The sequence below is a fragment of the Echinops telfairi genome, unplaced genomic scaffold (genome assembly GCF_000313985.2).
Source record: "Echinops telfairi isolate 266 unplaced genomic scaffold, ASM31398v2 ScPeMD7_7401;HRSCAF=8416, whole genome shotgun sequence".
NCBI classification, from domain to species: Eukaryota; Metazoa; Chordata; class Mammalia; order Afrosoricida; family Tenrecidae; genus Echinops; species Echinops telfairi.
In genome coordinates, this window is record NW_022111301.1 from 8,877,727 (window position 1) to 8,893,764 (window position 16,038).

Sequence of the window (16,038 nt, forward strand, 5' to 3'; positions counted from 1 at the left end):
TCGTGATAGTGAAGGATTCCACGGGCAAAATGAAAGAAACACAGTCACTCTACCAAAAAAGTTGATGTTCAACCATTTCAAAAAGTAACATAATTGAAACCAATCATCAGCGGGAAAATTGGAACCAAGCTGGGAGCCCTAGTGCAGGGAATATGCAGGGTATCAGCATTAGCAAAGGGAGCGCACAGAGCCCTAGTGCAGGGAATACGTAGGTATCAGCATTAGCACTCTGTGGAATAGACAATACAGGAGGGGGAGGTCCCACTCATTTTATTTTATTAAATTAAACTCATCATTTGTGTACATCAAAAGACTTCATCAAAAGAGTAAAAAGAAAGTCCACAGACTGGGAAATAATATTTAGTAATGATATCATAGACAAAGGACTAACTACTGAAATTTACAGAATTTGATGAGTTTACAAGAAAAAAAAACAAAACATTAAAAGCCCTCCAAAGAGGTAGGGAAAGGATCTGAACAGACATTTCACAATGGATAATACTTTAATGGCTAATAAACACATGAGCAAATGCTCCCAGTCATTAGTCATCCTGGAAATGCAAGTCAAAACAACCATGGGATACCATCGAATGCCCATAAGTGTTGCCCAATTAAACAACAACAACTAAAGACAACAAATGTCAGAGAGGCTTTGATGAGATAGGCACTCTTATCCACTGCTGGTAGACATGTAAATATGTACAGCCAATGTGTAAGGCAATATGGCAATACCTAAAACTTATGGCAAATGAATCATCATGCGATTCAGCAATGCCAATCCTGGGCACTCCTCTATTCATGGGAACTTAAACTGTTTCCAGCTTCTTGCTGTTGTGAACTGTGCTGTTATGGACACGAGGGAGCAAACTGTTTGTGATCTGTTTCTTATTTCTGTGGGGTATATGCCCAGGAATGGCATTGCTGGATCACATGGTGGTATCCCTAAAAAAAACCAGCAATATACGTGGAGGGATCTGGAAGGCATTATGCTGAGCGAAGTTAGTCAAGCACAAAATGACAACTATTGGGAGTCCACTGCGGTAGGAACAGCAGTGGAATGGGCCAAACTCAAGCTTGTAGGGCATCCAGTCTTCTAGTTGGGGACCAGACAGGGTGGTAAAGAGCTGGACCAGTGCCAATGAACCAGACATCATCTGCTCCAGGTAATTACAGTGTTGGTCACTTTGCTGGAGGGTATCTCACCACAGCTGGGGTCAGAGTCAGGGGAGGGGAAGTGGGGGGAATGCTGCCTGCTGAATGGTTGCCATTTGGATCTGTGGTGAGGTCCCACAGAGAGGGAGGGCGGTGTCCCTGTCAAATGGTTGAAGCTTACAGGTTGTGCAAAAGAGGGGGGGAGGAAATGGTCACATTTAGGGGAGCATAAGTGCATGTCTGTTGAGGGGAAGGGAGAGGAAGCTGACCTACTGGTGGGGGGAGGAGTGACTGGGGATGTTTTGGGAGACATTAGGTGAGGAGTGTCTTTAGTAGCGTGTAGCCTGTAGGCAGAATTGACCTAGCGTGTCTGGAGGTATCCTGGGAACCTGGGCCAGGGCCATGGAATGCTGGGACAGTGAATCCTGGATCTTCAAAGCAAAAGGGATGCCCCAAAGGCTGCATTGATGAAGAAAATCCAACGGAAGAACTGGACTTTACTTCAGACACACTGTAACCTGAGGACTTAAGCCAGAAAATACATGGTGTCTGAGGAAACACAGGACAGTGTACCAAGAGTGGTGTACTGTTGGTTGACAGACAAACAAGGCCTTGCTACATCAATGCCCTATGTGATGTATTAAGATACATATTATGAAGGCAATCCTGTGAAGTTCATTCTGTTATATGTTGCTTACCTTTGTTCATTTTAGGGTGTATCTCAGAGGTGTGTCACCATTGAGGGTTACCCTCTTGAAACTGTGTTATTTGTTTTGCTATTTTTTGGCAAATGAAACCCAGGGACATTGAGCCTGTAGGGAAAGCAAATAGAGCAAAGGTTTCATGGGGGAGGGAGCGTGGGAGAGATAGGAAGATAAAAGGGAGATGATGTCATGGAGTTCAGGAAGGAAAACTATGTTTGGAAACTGATTATAGAAGCAATTGTACAATTCTGTTTGACATGATTGAACTGTGGAGGGATATGACATATGTATTAACTCCCAAGTTACAGCAAATAAAAAAGAAAAGCATAGATCAAGGAATAGGTTTGTAACTCACCCTAAATCCTAGCTGCAACTTAGAACAATCAGTTCTTACATCATGGCCCTGCTTGATACTTGGCCTCAGGAAGGAAACACAGAAGATAAGGGTACAATAGCAAAATGTGGTGAAGAAATTAAATGGTGCCCAGTTATCAGATACAACAGCATGTGGGGTCTTGAAGGCTTGTCTCCAAACAAGCAGCCATCTGAGAGAGAGGTCAACTGAGTCCACATGGAAGAAGCACACTGTGTTAGTCCAGGCAGACTAGAGAAACAAATCCATAGACACTCATATGTGTATGAGAAAGATATTTATATACAAGAGTAATTGAATATTGAGAAAACATTCCAGCCCAGTCCAGATCAAGTCCATAAGTCCAGTGTTAGCCCATATATCTGATACCAATCTATAAAGTCCTCTTCAGACTCATGAAACACATGCAATGACAGGAAGATCATAGTCCAGTGGATGCAAAGTCTTGTAGATCCAGTGCAGTAGAGGCATCTCAGTGCTGACCGGGGTCTCCACGTGGTTCCTTCAGGGCATGGGTTCTATCAGCATAGTGGAATGTGTCTTGTCAGTAGAGCATCTCCAAGGGAGTGAACAGAGAGAGAGAGAGAGAGAGAGAGAGAGAGAGAGAGAGAGAGAGTCTCTCCTGCCTTCATGGAGGAAAATCCCGGTTTTTCCAGAATTCTCGGGAGAAGGCCATGCCCACTCAAAGGCCTCATTGGCTATATCCTGATTGACAGCCTAGACTCCACCCCTACACTCTTAATCCTCAAATTGACACCAGATTATGTATCTACATCACACACCATCATCAGTCACCAAAGGATCTGAATCCATCAACCCAAAATCAAAGGAGGGATTCTTATCAGAGCCTAAATTTGGTGAATCAGGGGTGCAGAAGGCAATGGATGACAGTGGGAGCTCAATATTCATTTGTGGAAGTACATAAGAAAAAGCCCCTGTAGAACCCGCCCCCCTGTCTAAAATTGAGGGATGGAAGAAAATTGGTTACTAAATAGAGTGCTTGGGACAGATGAGTTTAGAAAGTCAAAGGCCTGAACCCAATTGAACAGTTAAAACTTTGTCAGCTGATTCCCCTCATGATATAAACTGGACCTGAACTGGTTTCCAAACAAGATGTCCATGGAGAAAAAGAATGGCCGAAAACTGATTGTGGTAGCAATTGTACCATAATACGTGACATGAATGAAAAAATGGAATGATATGTGTATTAAATACCAACTTTAAAAACAAAAACCATTGAGATTAAAGGAACTTCAAAATGCATTAAAGGCCTTAGAACCATAAATAAATAAATAAATAAAACTCTAGGAATTGAAGTAGATGAGGCATTAGGATTGAAGAAAGCTTTTTATCGTCTCGTGATGCGCAGATAACCCCACTTTGCTTGCTGAAAATGATGCAGAGCTGGAGTATTTGTTGATGAAAATCAAAAACTGCATTGCAACGCAATGTAACGAAAATACAAATCCTCTCAATGTGCGGTACTTATATAATTGTCAATTTAAGCATTAAGCATGTAGGGGTGGAGTCTAGCCTGTCAATCAGGTCACAGCCAATGAGGCTTCTGTGTGGGCATAGCCTTCCCCTAAGGATTCTGGGAATTCTGATATTTCCTCCTTGGAGGTGAGAGACTCTCTGCACACACCTCGGGAGACATGGCAGCTGACAAGACACATGGACCCACCCTGAATCAGCCCTGGGAGCTGGAGAAGCCATGCAGGAACCCCTGCCAGCACTGAGATATTTCCAATGTCACTGGATCCAAAGATTTCCTATCCACTGGCCTGTGGTCTTCTACATTCAGCATCATTGCATGTGTTTGTGAGTCTGAAGAGGACTTTATAGATTGGTATGGGACATATGGGCTAATATCAGACTTACAGACTTGATCTGGATTGGGCTGGAATGTTTTCTCAATGTTCAATTGCTCTTGTATATATATATATCTCTTTCTTATACACATATGTGCATCCATGGATTTGTTTCTCTAGTCTACCCAGACTAAAACACAACATTATGTTAATAGGAAAAATCATGATAAATGAAGAAAAATTTGAAGTTGTCAGGGATTTTATCTTTCTTGAATTCACATTCAAAGCTCATGGAAAGCATCAAGTATTCTGCTGCACAAGCCCTCTTTAAAGTGCTGAAGACCAGCGATGCCATATTGAGTAGAAGGTAGGTAGTAAGTGTTAATTGAAAGAATGGAATCCTGGGATACATCTCAGCCTCATGATATCCAAAACTGCCAGGAGGACTCTGGGAAGCAATATTGTACATATGAACCCAAGTGAATCATAAGAACAGATATTGTAGGACAACTATTTCTTTAACCCATTCATCATTTGTTACACTGTGCAATGTGGAATTGGGGTAGTTCAAATAAATTGATGGATAACAGTAATTATATTTCCTTATGTGTTTCTTTAAATGGTTCTATTAGCATAAAATTCATTTATCATGCAATTTAATAGTTCAGTGACATTAAGAAGAATTGTGCAATTATCACTACAATCAGCCTTAGAATATGTTCTTGTTTCTTGTAGTAATTGTTAGTTCCCCATTTATCCTCATCATCCCTGGCATATCTCAAGGGAATTATTAATCTTGTTATTCTCTTTGAGATTTTATCTATCCTGGATTTCATTTCAAGAAAACTATATAAAACGAAAACCAAGAACAACCAATAAAATCCAAAAACAATGACAAAAGCAGAAAAATCTCAATAAAAAGAAAGCAGAGAATATTTAAAACTTGAACAAATTCAAAATAAACCAAAAGGGGATGTTACATGACAAAGTGTTACATTTTAATCTAACTACATCTGCAATAATCCAATTTGCAATGGTCTGTGTCTGATAGCAAGGCTATTCACATCCCTGGGTTATGGTCAGATGGGATTCACCAGCGGCTTAAGCCATATGGAGACCCTAAAAATAGATAGTGGGTTTCCACTTTCACTCATTGCATTCTGAAAAGTCTGTTTAAGAATTTAAGTTCGATCACTTCTTGGCCTTTTGGATAAGATCAAGTGTAGTAGCTGTTCTTATCAGTTTAATATCTGATACATCCTCTATCCTAGAACAATATATTAAATGGATTTTTGGAGCAGGGAGATGGAGTAAGAGCTTGAGTAAGAGCTTGCTCTGTCCACTCCACGCATTGACCTGGTATTGCAGTACTTCCAGGAAAGGTGCATCCCTTTGGAGGGACAGAAAAAAAAAAAAAAAGGAAGATGAGCTGATTCCGGGAACCCAAGAGGCAAGCAAATTTTGGGAATAATGAGGGCAACAAATGTATAGATGTGTTTTATACAATTGATCTATGTATTGTGATGAATTGTATGAGCCCCAATAAATTGATTAAAAATAAAAAAATAAATAAAAAAGGAAAAAAAAGAAATATTCAAAAACAAAACAAAAAAATTTAAGTTCTGTTAGCATTCCCGCCTGTGGATTTGGATTTCATAGTTTACAATCCTCGAATAGCACAAGTTTGTGATTCTTCTTTGTGTATTTAGTTAATGGCTCACTTGGATGGATGCTTTTTTAAAGGCAAGCCTTTAAGACCACCAGATATCATTCTTTCTAATAACTGGATACCATCTAATTTCTTCACCACATTTTGCTATAGCACCCATATCTTCACTGATCTCTCTATGAGAGCGAGTATCAAGCAAGGCCTCATCATGTGAACAAAGTGTTCTTCTTAGATTTGGGCTATAATTAAGTTGAGCCCAAAGTTCATTAATATATCTATGGTTTATATTTGTCCCAGGTTAAGTTTAGACACATTAATTTCCTTTATTGGAGAACATTATAAATCATCCCCATGGGGCATAAGATAACTTTACATAAGAAAACTTTACTGGTTTGGCACATTTTATAAACCACAGAAACCATACAAGGAAGTCTTTTGACCCTGCCATCTCCCTTTGCTGATTCCCTTAGCTTCAGTGACTTTAGCAGTAATCCAGAGTTAAAGCTATTAGCTCCTGTGAGGAAGGAAAAAAAAGTCTTTCTGAGTGAAAAGCATATTGGAAAAGTTTCATGGGAAAAGGGACTATCAGATCTTATCAGAAGGAGGTAAGGTGGGGATGTTACCCAGTAAGGACCTTTTAATTATGGAAATCCTAACAGGGTTTGTAACATGGTGGAGGAAGAGGCTGTTCAAAAGCCTTGCCATAGCGTCTTTCTGTGCTCTTTCAGGTGGGAAATCAAGGGTTAACACCTCAATACACAACCATATTCTTAGGAATTGAGACAAATTCAATCATTAGACCCTAAAGAAAGCTAATATTATTTGTAATAATTTAGTCAGTGGGGGTAAATGGCCTGCAAACAGTAGTATACAATATGTATACTACTAGCACACTAGCTACCCTTAACCAAAGCCCTCAAGAGAATCTGATGGTATTCTAAAAGATACAAGTGCCTATAATAAAACCTACTGATCTGGGTCCTAATAATTCCACAGGGAAAAAAAAAGAATAAAAAAAAAAGTTAATAAAAAAAAAAGAGATAAGTTTATAATTCCACTCAAGTTTATAGATCTGCCCTCAGACATCAAGAGGAAATCAACAGTGTTAGAGATAGGTCCAGAAACCCTAGGGATCTCTCTAATAAATTTTGAGGAAACAGGGGGAACTGGACTGCCAACAAGAAGCTGTTTGATATTAAGCAAACTTCTTATAAATTAGAGGAGCTGAAAAACGTTTTTAAAACGTTCAATCTAAAATGACTACTACAGGCAGAAACAGGGATATTAAAAATTCCCTAAGGCCACTAAGCTCAGGGAACTTAGGTCTGTCATACATTTTCCACCCATGATTAAAAATTTTGCTTATCATTTCCTTCCCTCATCTAGCAGGTTATATGCCTTAGCAAATAAGTGAAAAAAAGTCAAAAGTACTGCAAAATTTCTGTGCAAAACTCTTAAGTGCATTTTTCTCACATGAAGAAGGCCAAGTACCTGATTTGTGGCCAAACCAGCTAGATAACTGAACCTAGAATGTACACATGCTCCTCGATCGACCACTGAGCAGCCTCCCTTCTGATGGATGACTCACCTGAAAGTACAATTTGATTACCACCCCCATATGAGCTACTTGTTACATCTTTTATTCTAAACTTACATTAACTACCAGTCTAGTTACCTTTGGCCTTTTGGGGGAAGAGATATTTGGATTAAGAATGCTTCTGTCAGACAGTTCAAAGTCCATAACAATTTGTGGTAATCTAATATAGTGTTCAGTTACAAAAAGACAAATATTGCATGTGTCCACTACTATAAGAATAATTACCAAGACAAAGGCAGATTTATGCTCTCAGGAGACATTATATTTTCTAATCCAGTCTACCAAGCAATGATGTTGAGAGCCTGCCTAATGCCCAGGAACCCTATAACACACACTATATGTGTACATCTTAAAAGTCACTTAACAGAGGCCTCATCTCGGGAAAGGGAGAAGACCATACAACATTATACCCCGAATCAACAAATACTCCTGTCGTGCTGTTAAGTGAGAGCTTTACAGGCAACTCAACTTAAAATCCAGGTGGGGGATGTGTATGTCTCTGAGAAGTTGATTACACTTCTATTGGTGGGTAAATTGGGTTGAGCAACCATTCATCAAGGGGACAAAAAGCTTATCAATACTTAGATAGAACTCAAGGGGAAAATACACCTCGTACTATGTTCCTAATTAGACACAGAAGACCTAGTTTCTAATCCAGCCCTTGGTGATCCAGGCCTTGTGTTATCAATTAATGAGACTTGGTACCCTGCCTTTTCTTGATACATATCCTTCAGAGGTCAAACCAGAAAGCTTCGATGTGGAAACCCCACAAAGTGAACTTGATTGTACTTCACATTCACCTGTAGTAGATTAAAGGACTTGGGCTTAGGACTGAAATACCATAGTGTGAAAACAAGCATCTGATGGCTATCCCAAGGTTATACAATGTCAAGTCATCGTATTTTGGTTCATATCTCTTGCTCTGAGGGTGTCTGATGAAGGTGGCCTGGGACTATCTTACTATTTGAATGCTTTCCGTGCTTTCTTATGTATTAGTCTGTTAGTTTCTGTGTTTGCCAATGAGTGTTGTTGAAGGTTTTGTCCTATCATCTGCCCACATTGTTTGGGTAAATAGTGTTGTTACTTAAGGATTTAACAGATACAAATGAACAATTCCTGTATTGCAGTTTGAAACTGGCCTATTCTTATATAGCTTTCTTTTCTCAATTATATTTTAAATTATATACCTCTGGCTCCACTGAATTATCAATAGAATTGCCTTATTCCCCAGGGGGATCATTTAAAATGTCCTCTCTCATAAAATGATGTCTCTAAGGTGAACCAGGGACATAAAAATCAAAGATATATGAATGGAAATTTGAGAGTGTACTTAATTCTAACTCCGATCTAACAATAATTCGTTCTTATGACATGGCCTTACTTGATCCTCACCCTCATGAAGAGGTCACTGAAGATATGGATGCTATAGCAAAGAATGATGAAGAAACCACCTAGTACCTGGCTCTCAGAAAGTATAGCATCTTTGTCTTAAAGGCTCATATAAGAGCAAGTAGCCATCTAAGAAAAGTGTCAAGTCCACACAGAAAAGCACACCAGCCTGTGTCATCCAGGGACTGTAAATAATAAAATACAAGTGCAAAACAGGGAATGGTATCAGAACTTAAATCACAAACACTCAGTTTGCAGCAGGCTAGGAATGAGAGTGGAAGCCCGAATTTAGTTTCCAGGGTCCTCATATGTATTAAGCCTCCACTTAATCCCCCTGACCATGTTCAGGGATGTAAAAAGTCTTGCTATCAGACAGAGTTTTGTAAAGTCAATTGTGTCAGATATAGTTAAAATGTAATGCTTTATTATTTGACCTCCCTTTTGACCCATTTTAAAGTCTCAGTTTTAAAATTTTTCTGCTTGATTTTCTATTGAGGTTTCACTCTGTTTTGTCTAGGCCTCGCTGCTGTTTTGTTTTGTTTTCTTCTTGTTTTTGTTTTGTGTGATTTTCTGTATATGAAATCCAGGAGAGGTAAATCTATAGAGGCTGTAGCTGTATTAATAATTGCCTAGGGGTGTGCTAACAGCAATGAGTTTGAGAAGTAAAAGTTCTGAAATTGATTGTGATAACTCCACAACCCTTCTTAATATGGTTGAACAATTAAATTGTATAATATGGGAATCAGGTTACAATAAAAACAATTAAAATAATTTGGTACTGAAGAGAGAAAACAAAAATGCTTGATTTACGCGCATGTGAGAGATAAGAAACACCAAAGCCCGCTATGCTGGCCAGGAAGGATTTCTTCCTATTGGAGTCAATAAGTAACATTAGCTGGTGATGCCCTAGATCTTCCAAAAGTACATCTTTCTTTTGGTAAGACGAGGACCTCAATTGCAGTGCCACTATGATAGCTCTAGAGAGGCCTGGGAGTAGTATTGGGTAAGTGTTGCACTGCTAACCTTGAGGTCAGCGGTTCATAGAGCCTAGTTGCTTCTTGGGAGAAAGAAGAGGCTATCTGGTCCCATAGAGATTTATAAACTTCAGAAACTAGCAGATCACTATGAGTCAGTTTCATTGCATTTGGGGTTGGGAAGGGAGAGTACTGAGCATGGTCTCTGTTTGGGGAGTAAGGGCCTGATAAAAGATCCATACCATGAGTGATTTCCACATTGCTTGGGAACATTACAAAACTTAATAATTTGTTAATTAGTAGCAGTCTGGTGTCAGATTGTTTTTGCACCTATCATCTTTCTAAAAGACAGACAAAAAATGAAACAGATGGAGAGCAGGATTTGTGAAAAATGCCTGGAGTAGTTTTTATGTGATAATGAATTAAAAGTAATATTTTGAGAAAGATAATCAAGATTTTAAAATTGAAAGTGATATTAACTATGGGCTATAAAAGTTTCCCTTGGTGAAAATTTATCGTACGTATTTTGAATTTTAGCTTTTTGAAGAGACTAGTCAAAGTCACACTTTTATGTTTTGATTTTTTTAAACAGTTGATTCATTTTATAAAAAGCATCAGTAAAGCAACCCTGCTTGAATCAAGCTACCTTTCTGCACTGGAGCAGCATCCCCCAGAGGGGGAGCAGAGCATCTGGGCAGAATTTTAAAGCCTCCTGGTGCTATCGCTGAAACAGACTTTACAAGATATGGAAGCACTATGACTTTCTCCTCATTCTCAAGGTTATTTGTATTTCTGTTAATATGCACCCGTTGATGTTATAGTTATCACCTTTCTACTTAATAAAAATGCAACCTTGTTTTCAAACAGATCCCATCTTTGTTCTTTCCTCAAAACAAAGCAAACTGTCCCAGTTTGATCAGGTCCCTGGATAATATGAGCTAAATTTAACAAAATGAAAGTGAATCTCAGAAATAATTCTAAAGCAAAGCATGTTGGGTCTGTTCTTACCACCCCACAGATATTAAAGATTGGGAGAAAAGTAAGTAAAAGAATGTGAAAATGTTCTATATCTTATCTTTTTTGGAGTGGAGGAGAAAGGTGATTTTTGATTCTGTATTTTGGTAATTGTGGGGAATAGACTAACTTCTTGTGCAGAGTATACACATGCAACTATCTTTGTAAGAGAGACACAGCAAGGGCCATCTTTTCCTTCAGACATGGGGAAGTGAGGTGTGTGGTCGGTTCACTCCATTCCAACACCAGCTATGTTTGAGCTCTCTGATGATCTGAAATCTTCCACAATTACTCCTCATAGGGAGTGCAAGCCATAAAATATTTCTGCTATAGTTATGGACCACGGGGCTTTATTCCAAACAAAATGTATTTAAACACATCTTTGTGATCAATGGCTAGCTACAGAGAAGTTCTTTCAGCACACTTATCATAATGTCAGGAAGGTGACTTTAGCCATTTCCAATCAAAATAGTAGCTTCCGAAGGGATTTGCTGGGTACATTAAATTCAAGGCAGAGACACCAGTTCAGAAGATTATGATGACTGTGTTTTGGGGTTCCCGAAGTGGTCACATTTCTCAAGAGAAATAGGACAATCATGAGGACTTACTGAAACTTACCGAACACTGTACTGGTGAGAAAAGCGTCAGAAGTTTGCATCGGGGATTTCTCTTTGTCACCACGACACTGCACCTGCTTTCCAGCTGACCTTTCAAAAACCCAAGTCAAGGACACCTCAGTTCATGTTACTTTTTGGAGTTTGCTATTCAGGATAACCATAAAGGGTCCCTCAGTGGGACCATTACCTTTATGAGTCTAGTCTCAGAGATGACTATATTAATTCTGTTTCATTACTTAATGACATAATCTTAAGGAAGCTTTATGATGGCTGTACTTACTTCTCTTCCATTAGGCCTAGATTATATAATCTAAGCTACTTGAGCATTATCTTCTCTCTACTTTGGTCTGCTTTTCTGCACCCTGCGTGGCTGCCCTGCTTCAGCTTAAGTTCTCATTCTCATGGATTCAACAACCCCATTCTGTCACCGCAGTCACTTCCCCTAGGGCCACTGCTCCTACACAGTTTTTATAAAGGGAAGAATCCCCACATCAACAGTAACAACAACAAAAACGTTAACATTATCCTCTTTAAAAAGACTTGCTTCTTTAAACTAATTAGATATAAAATTAAAATTCTTGTCATTGGAATTACATATAATTGTATTCTCTAGAATTTACTGTAGATATAAATTTGAATCTGTTCAGTTTGTATAAATGTTTATTTTCTTCAAATTTAGGTCATTTCTACATATTAATATTGTCCATACATAGAGTGCATTAAAAATTATTCTTTTTGGTTATGCTGAATAATTTCCTTATGGCATATTATCAATTTTAAATCAAAGTCTAGAGAAATTTTTCTGCTTATGACAATAATTACCATAATTTATCTCTATTTATTCAGCCATACCCTGTTGCCGTAGAGTTGATTTTGAGTCATGGACAGAGTAGAGCTGCACCTTGGATTTCCAATACTAGTAGGGTGTATAGAAGCAGGCTGCCTCATCTTCCTCCAAAAGAGTAGCTGGTGGGTTCAAATTTCATGCCTTTGGATAATAACAGCCAAATGCTGAATAACCACTGGATAACCAAGGTTTATCTACTAAGATATGAGCAATATAAAATATAGTACAGAAAGTTTATTTCCCCAATAGCCATTTTCATTATTACTTTCAAGAAAGAGTCATTTTCAAATGTGCTCACTTTAAATAGGGTAATTTATTCTATTTCACTAAATAATATATTAACCCTGCTAATTTTTAATTTAGAATTTTATATTTTCAATTAATGTATTGCTATGAACATGAGGATTTAAAATTAATATAATCAGTACTTGTTTTCCCAGTTTTCAGTCACTTCTTTAATTTTTGTCAGTTAAACATAAAATAAAGCACCTGGATTATATTATAAAATAAGCACCTGGATATCAGTTTTCTATCTATTCCCTTTAAGCTATGTTTTATAAACTGCCATTCACGGACTAAATGTATTAGTCACCTTTTATCTGTTTATTCTCATTTTTTAATTCCTATCTATATACTATGTTCACTATAATAATATAATATGAAACAGATAATATTAAGCTTAGTTTAGTACCATAAAGTACAAAATTAATTATATTTCAAGATCTTTCTGGAAGTTTCCATTGCATTGATTGAAAGTTTATTGGAATTGCTTATTAAAGTACATATGTATATAATTTTACTATAAAGCCATGTAACGTTCTCCTATCAAGATTGCATTTTCTCTATATTGATCAAAGTGAGAAATATTTTTATTACATTGACTTTATATATGTATATTCTTTGTTGGTTTTCTTTTCTCATTTCATCTGAAGTGTATGTTTGCATACACCCTCTTATTAATAAAATAACTATTATATACCTTTTGTTCTAAATTCTTTCTTTTTATTATCTATTATTTGATTTAGTTCATCTCACTTTTTATTTTTTAAGCATTTATGAATACTAATTAATTTCTGAAGTTTTTCTCAGAGCCATGGTTTCTAATTCAGCCTTTATAAATGTTTATTTTCTTCAATTTTAGGTCATTCTACATTTTAATATTTTTCATACATTAGAGTGCATTTTTTAAAAATCTATGATTTTTGGTTATGCTGAATAACTTCCTTATGGCATATTCTCAATTTGAATCAACATTCAGGGTAATTTTTATGGCTTATGACAATTATTACCATAATTTCTCTTTATTTATTAAGGCATACCCTGTCTTTTACATGGCTGCTAATTGGTTCCCTCGGATTTTTTACTTCACATATGCCTTTATATTGTTTCTCAATAAATTCCTCAGAATAAGTAAATGAGGCGCTATATGACTGATTTTTTTAAAACCCGAGTGTGTCTCAGATTTTCTTATGTAATGTGTTATATTTCACATGTAAGTAAAATGTGATTGAAGATCACCCAACAAGAGTTGCAGCAGTATATTGACAAGGAGCTGCCAGAAATGGGGAAAGGATGTGGAACACAGGGGATGTGGGCTGATGTCAGAGGGATCTTGAATCAAAGCAGAGAATAGCAGAAATATGTTTGGTTATGTTTTATTGACTATGCCAAGGCATTTGATTGTGTGGATCATAATAAAATACATCTATCCTTGAGAAAAATTGAAATTCCAGAAAACTTAATTGTGTTCATGTGGAACTTGTACATGGATCAAGAGGCAGTTGTGAAAACAAAACAAGGGAACAGGGCATTGCTTAACATCTGGAAGGGGTGCATCAGGGTTGTGTCTTCTCATCAATCTGTAGGCTGAGCAAATCAGTAGAGAAGCTGGCTTTATGAAGAAGAGCATGGCATCAGAACTGGAGGAAGGCTCCTTAACAACCTGAGATATGCAGATGACACAACCTTGCTTGCTAAAAGGGAGGAGGACTTGAAAAACTTGCTGATGAATACCAAGGATTGCAGCCTTTGGGATGGCTTACATCTCATTGTAAAGAATGCTAGAATTCTCACAAATGGTCCAATATGTAGCAGCATTATTAAGGCAGAAAAGACCGAAGTTATCAAAGACTTTTTTTCTTGCACAGACTTTGCCTTCTACAATCATTTCTCATGAAGTCAGCAATCAAGAGATCAAAAGACCCATTGAATTGGGTACATCTGCTGCACAGGCTTCTTTAATGTGTGGGAAAGCAGGGCAGTTACTTTTAGCACTAAGGTGCACCTGAACCAAGGTTTTTGATTGCCTCATATGCATATGAAAGTTGGACTTTGACTAAGGAAGACTGAAGAAGAACCGATACATTTGAATTATGGTGCTGGTGAAGAATATTGAAAGTACTGTGGACTACCAAAAGAACCAACAGAATCTCTGAAAAATCACAGTAAGAGTGCTCCTTGATGCAAGGGTTGGAAGAGTCTTACATACTTTGAGCATGTTGCCAGGAGAGACAAAGGACAATGTGGTAGTTACATAATCTGGTGTGAATTTGAGACTTAAGAGTGAGGGGGTGGAGTTTAGCTTGTCAATCAGGTCGCTCCTTGATGATCTCATTTGGAGGTGCTATGGAGATAAATAGCTTATTGGAGGCAGGATACCCACTCACTCCCTGTGAGACATTCCTAACAAAACACATGGAGCTACCTAAGAGCCCAGGAGATGAAGGAGCCACATGGAGACCCCTGCCAGCACTGAGATGCTTCCACTGCCATAGAATCCATGAGACTTTCCCCTCCCTGGCCTGTGATCTTCCTGCATTCAGCATAATTGAATGAGTTGCATGAGTCTGAAGAGGACTTTATGGATTGGTATCAGACATATGGGCTAATATCGGACTTTTGGACTTGACCTGGACTGGGCTAGGATGTTTTGTTAGTATTCAATTTCTCTTGTCTCTAAATCTCTTCCTTATAAACATATGAGTAAGTATGAATTTGTTTCTCTAGTCTACCCAGACTAGCACAGACATCATACTTGGTAAAGTAGAGGGGCAGTGACAAAGAGGAAGACTTCAACAAGATAGATTGTCACAGTGACTACAAAAATGGGCTCAAGTATAAGAACAATTGTGAGGATAGCATTGTGACATAATCTTGTCAATTTGAGAGTCTGAAGAATGAAAGGGGTGGAGTTTAGCCTGTCAATAATGTTACAGTTTGATGGGAGGGCAAAGAGATAAATAGCTCATTGGAGGTGAGACACAGACTCACTCCGAGAGACTTTTCTGAGAAGCCACATGATGCTACCTTGAGACAGTCAAGAGTTTCAGAGCTGAAGGAACTACCTGGAGACCCCTGCCAGCGCTAAGATGCTTACAACACCAGTGGATCCACAAAATTTCCAACCCACTGGCCTATGATCTTCTACAATCTGCATCATTGCATGTGTTGTGTGAGTCCATAGAGAACTTTATAGATTGGTATTGGACATATGGGCTAATATCAGACTTGTGAACTTGATCTGGACCGGGGTGTGATGCTTTCTCAATATTCAATTGCTCTTGTATATAAAGCTCTTTCCCATACACCTAAGAGTGTCCATGAATTTGTTTCTCTAGTCCACCCAGACTAACACAGGTGTAGAAACAAGCAAATTTTCCTTCTGTTGTCCACGGGGTCACTGTAAGTTGGGACTGACTAGCTAGTGCCTAACAACAACAACAACGCTTTATTTTATTTGTTTGTTTCTCCCACCTTGTAATAAAAATCTATAGTTTATCATTATATTAGTTAGAATGGGTTTCTTTTTTGTATACATGCATGCATTAATTTCTATGAAATCTGGCCTAATAAGAAAGCTGATGAGAACTCAGTGTTTCTCAATATGTTGCT

At 38.1% G+C, this 16,038-nt stretch overlaps 1 pseudogene; it reads left to right on the forward strand.

The window, feature by feature from the left end:
* Nucleotides 1-5,230: 5,230 nt before the first annotated feature.
* On the forward strand, nt 5,231-5,433 carry LOC115871760 (annotated as a pseudogene).
* The last annotated feature ends 10,605 nt before the right edge of the window (nt 5,434-16,038 follow it).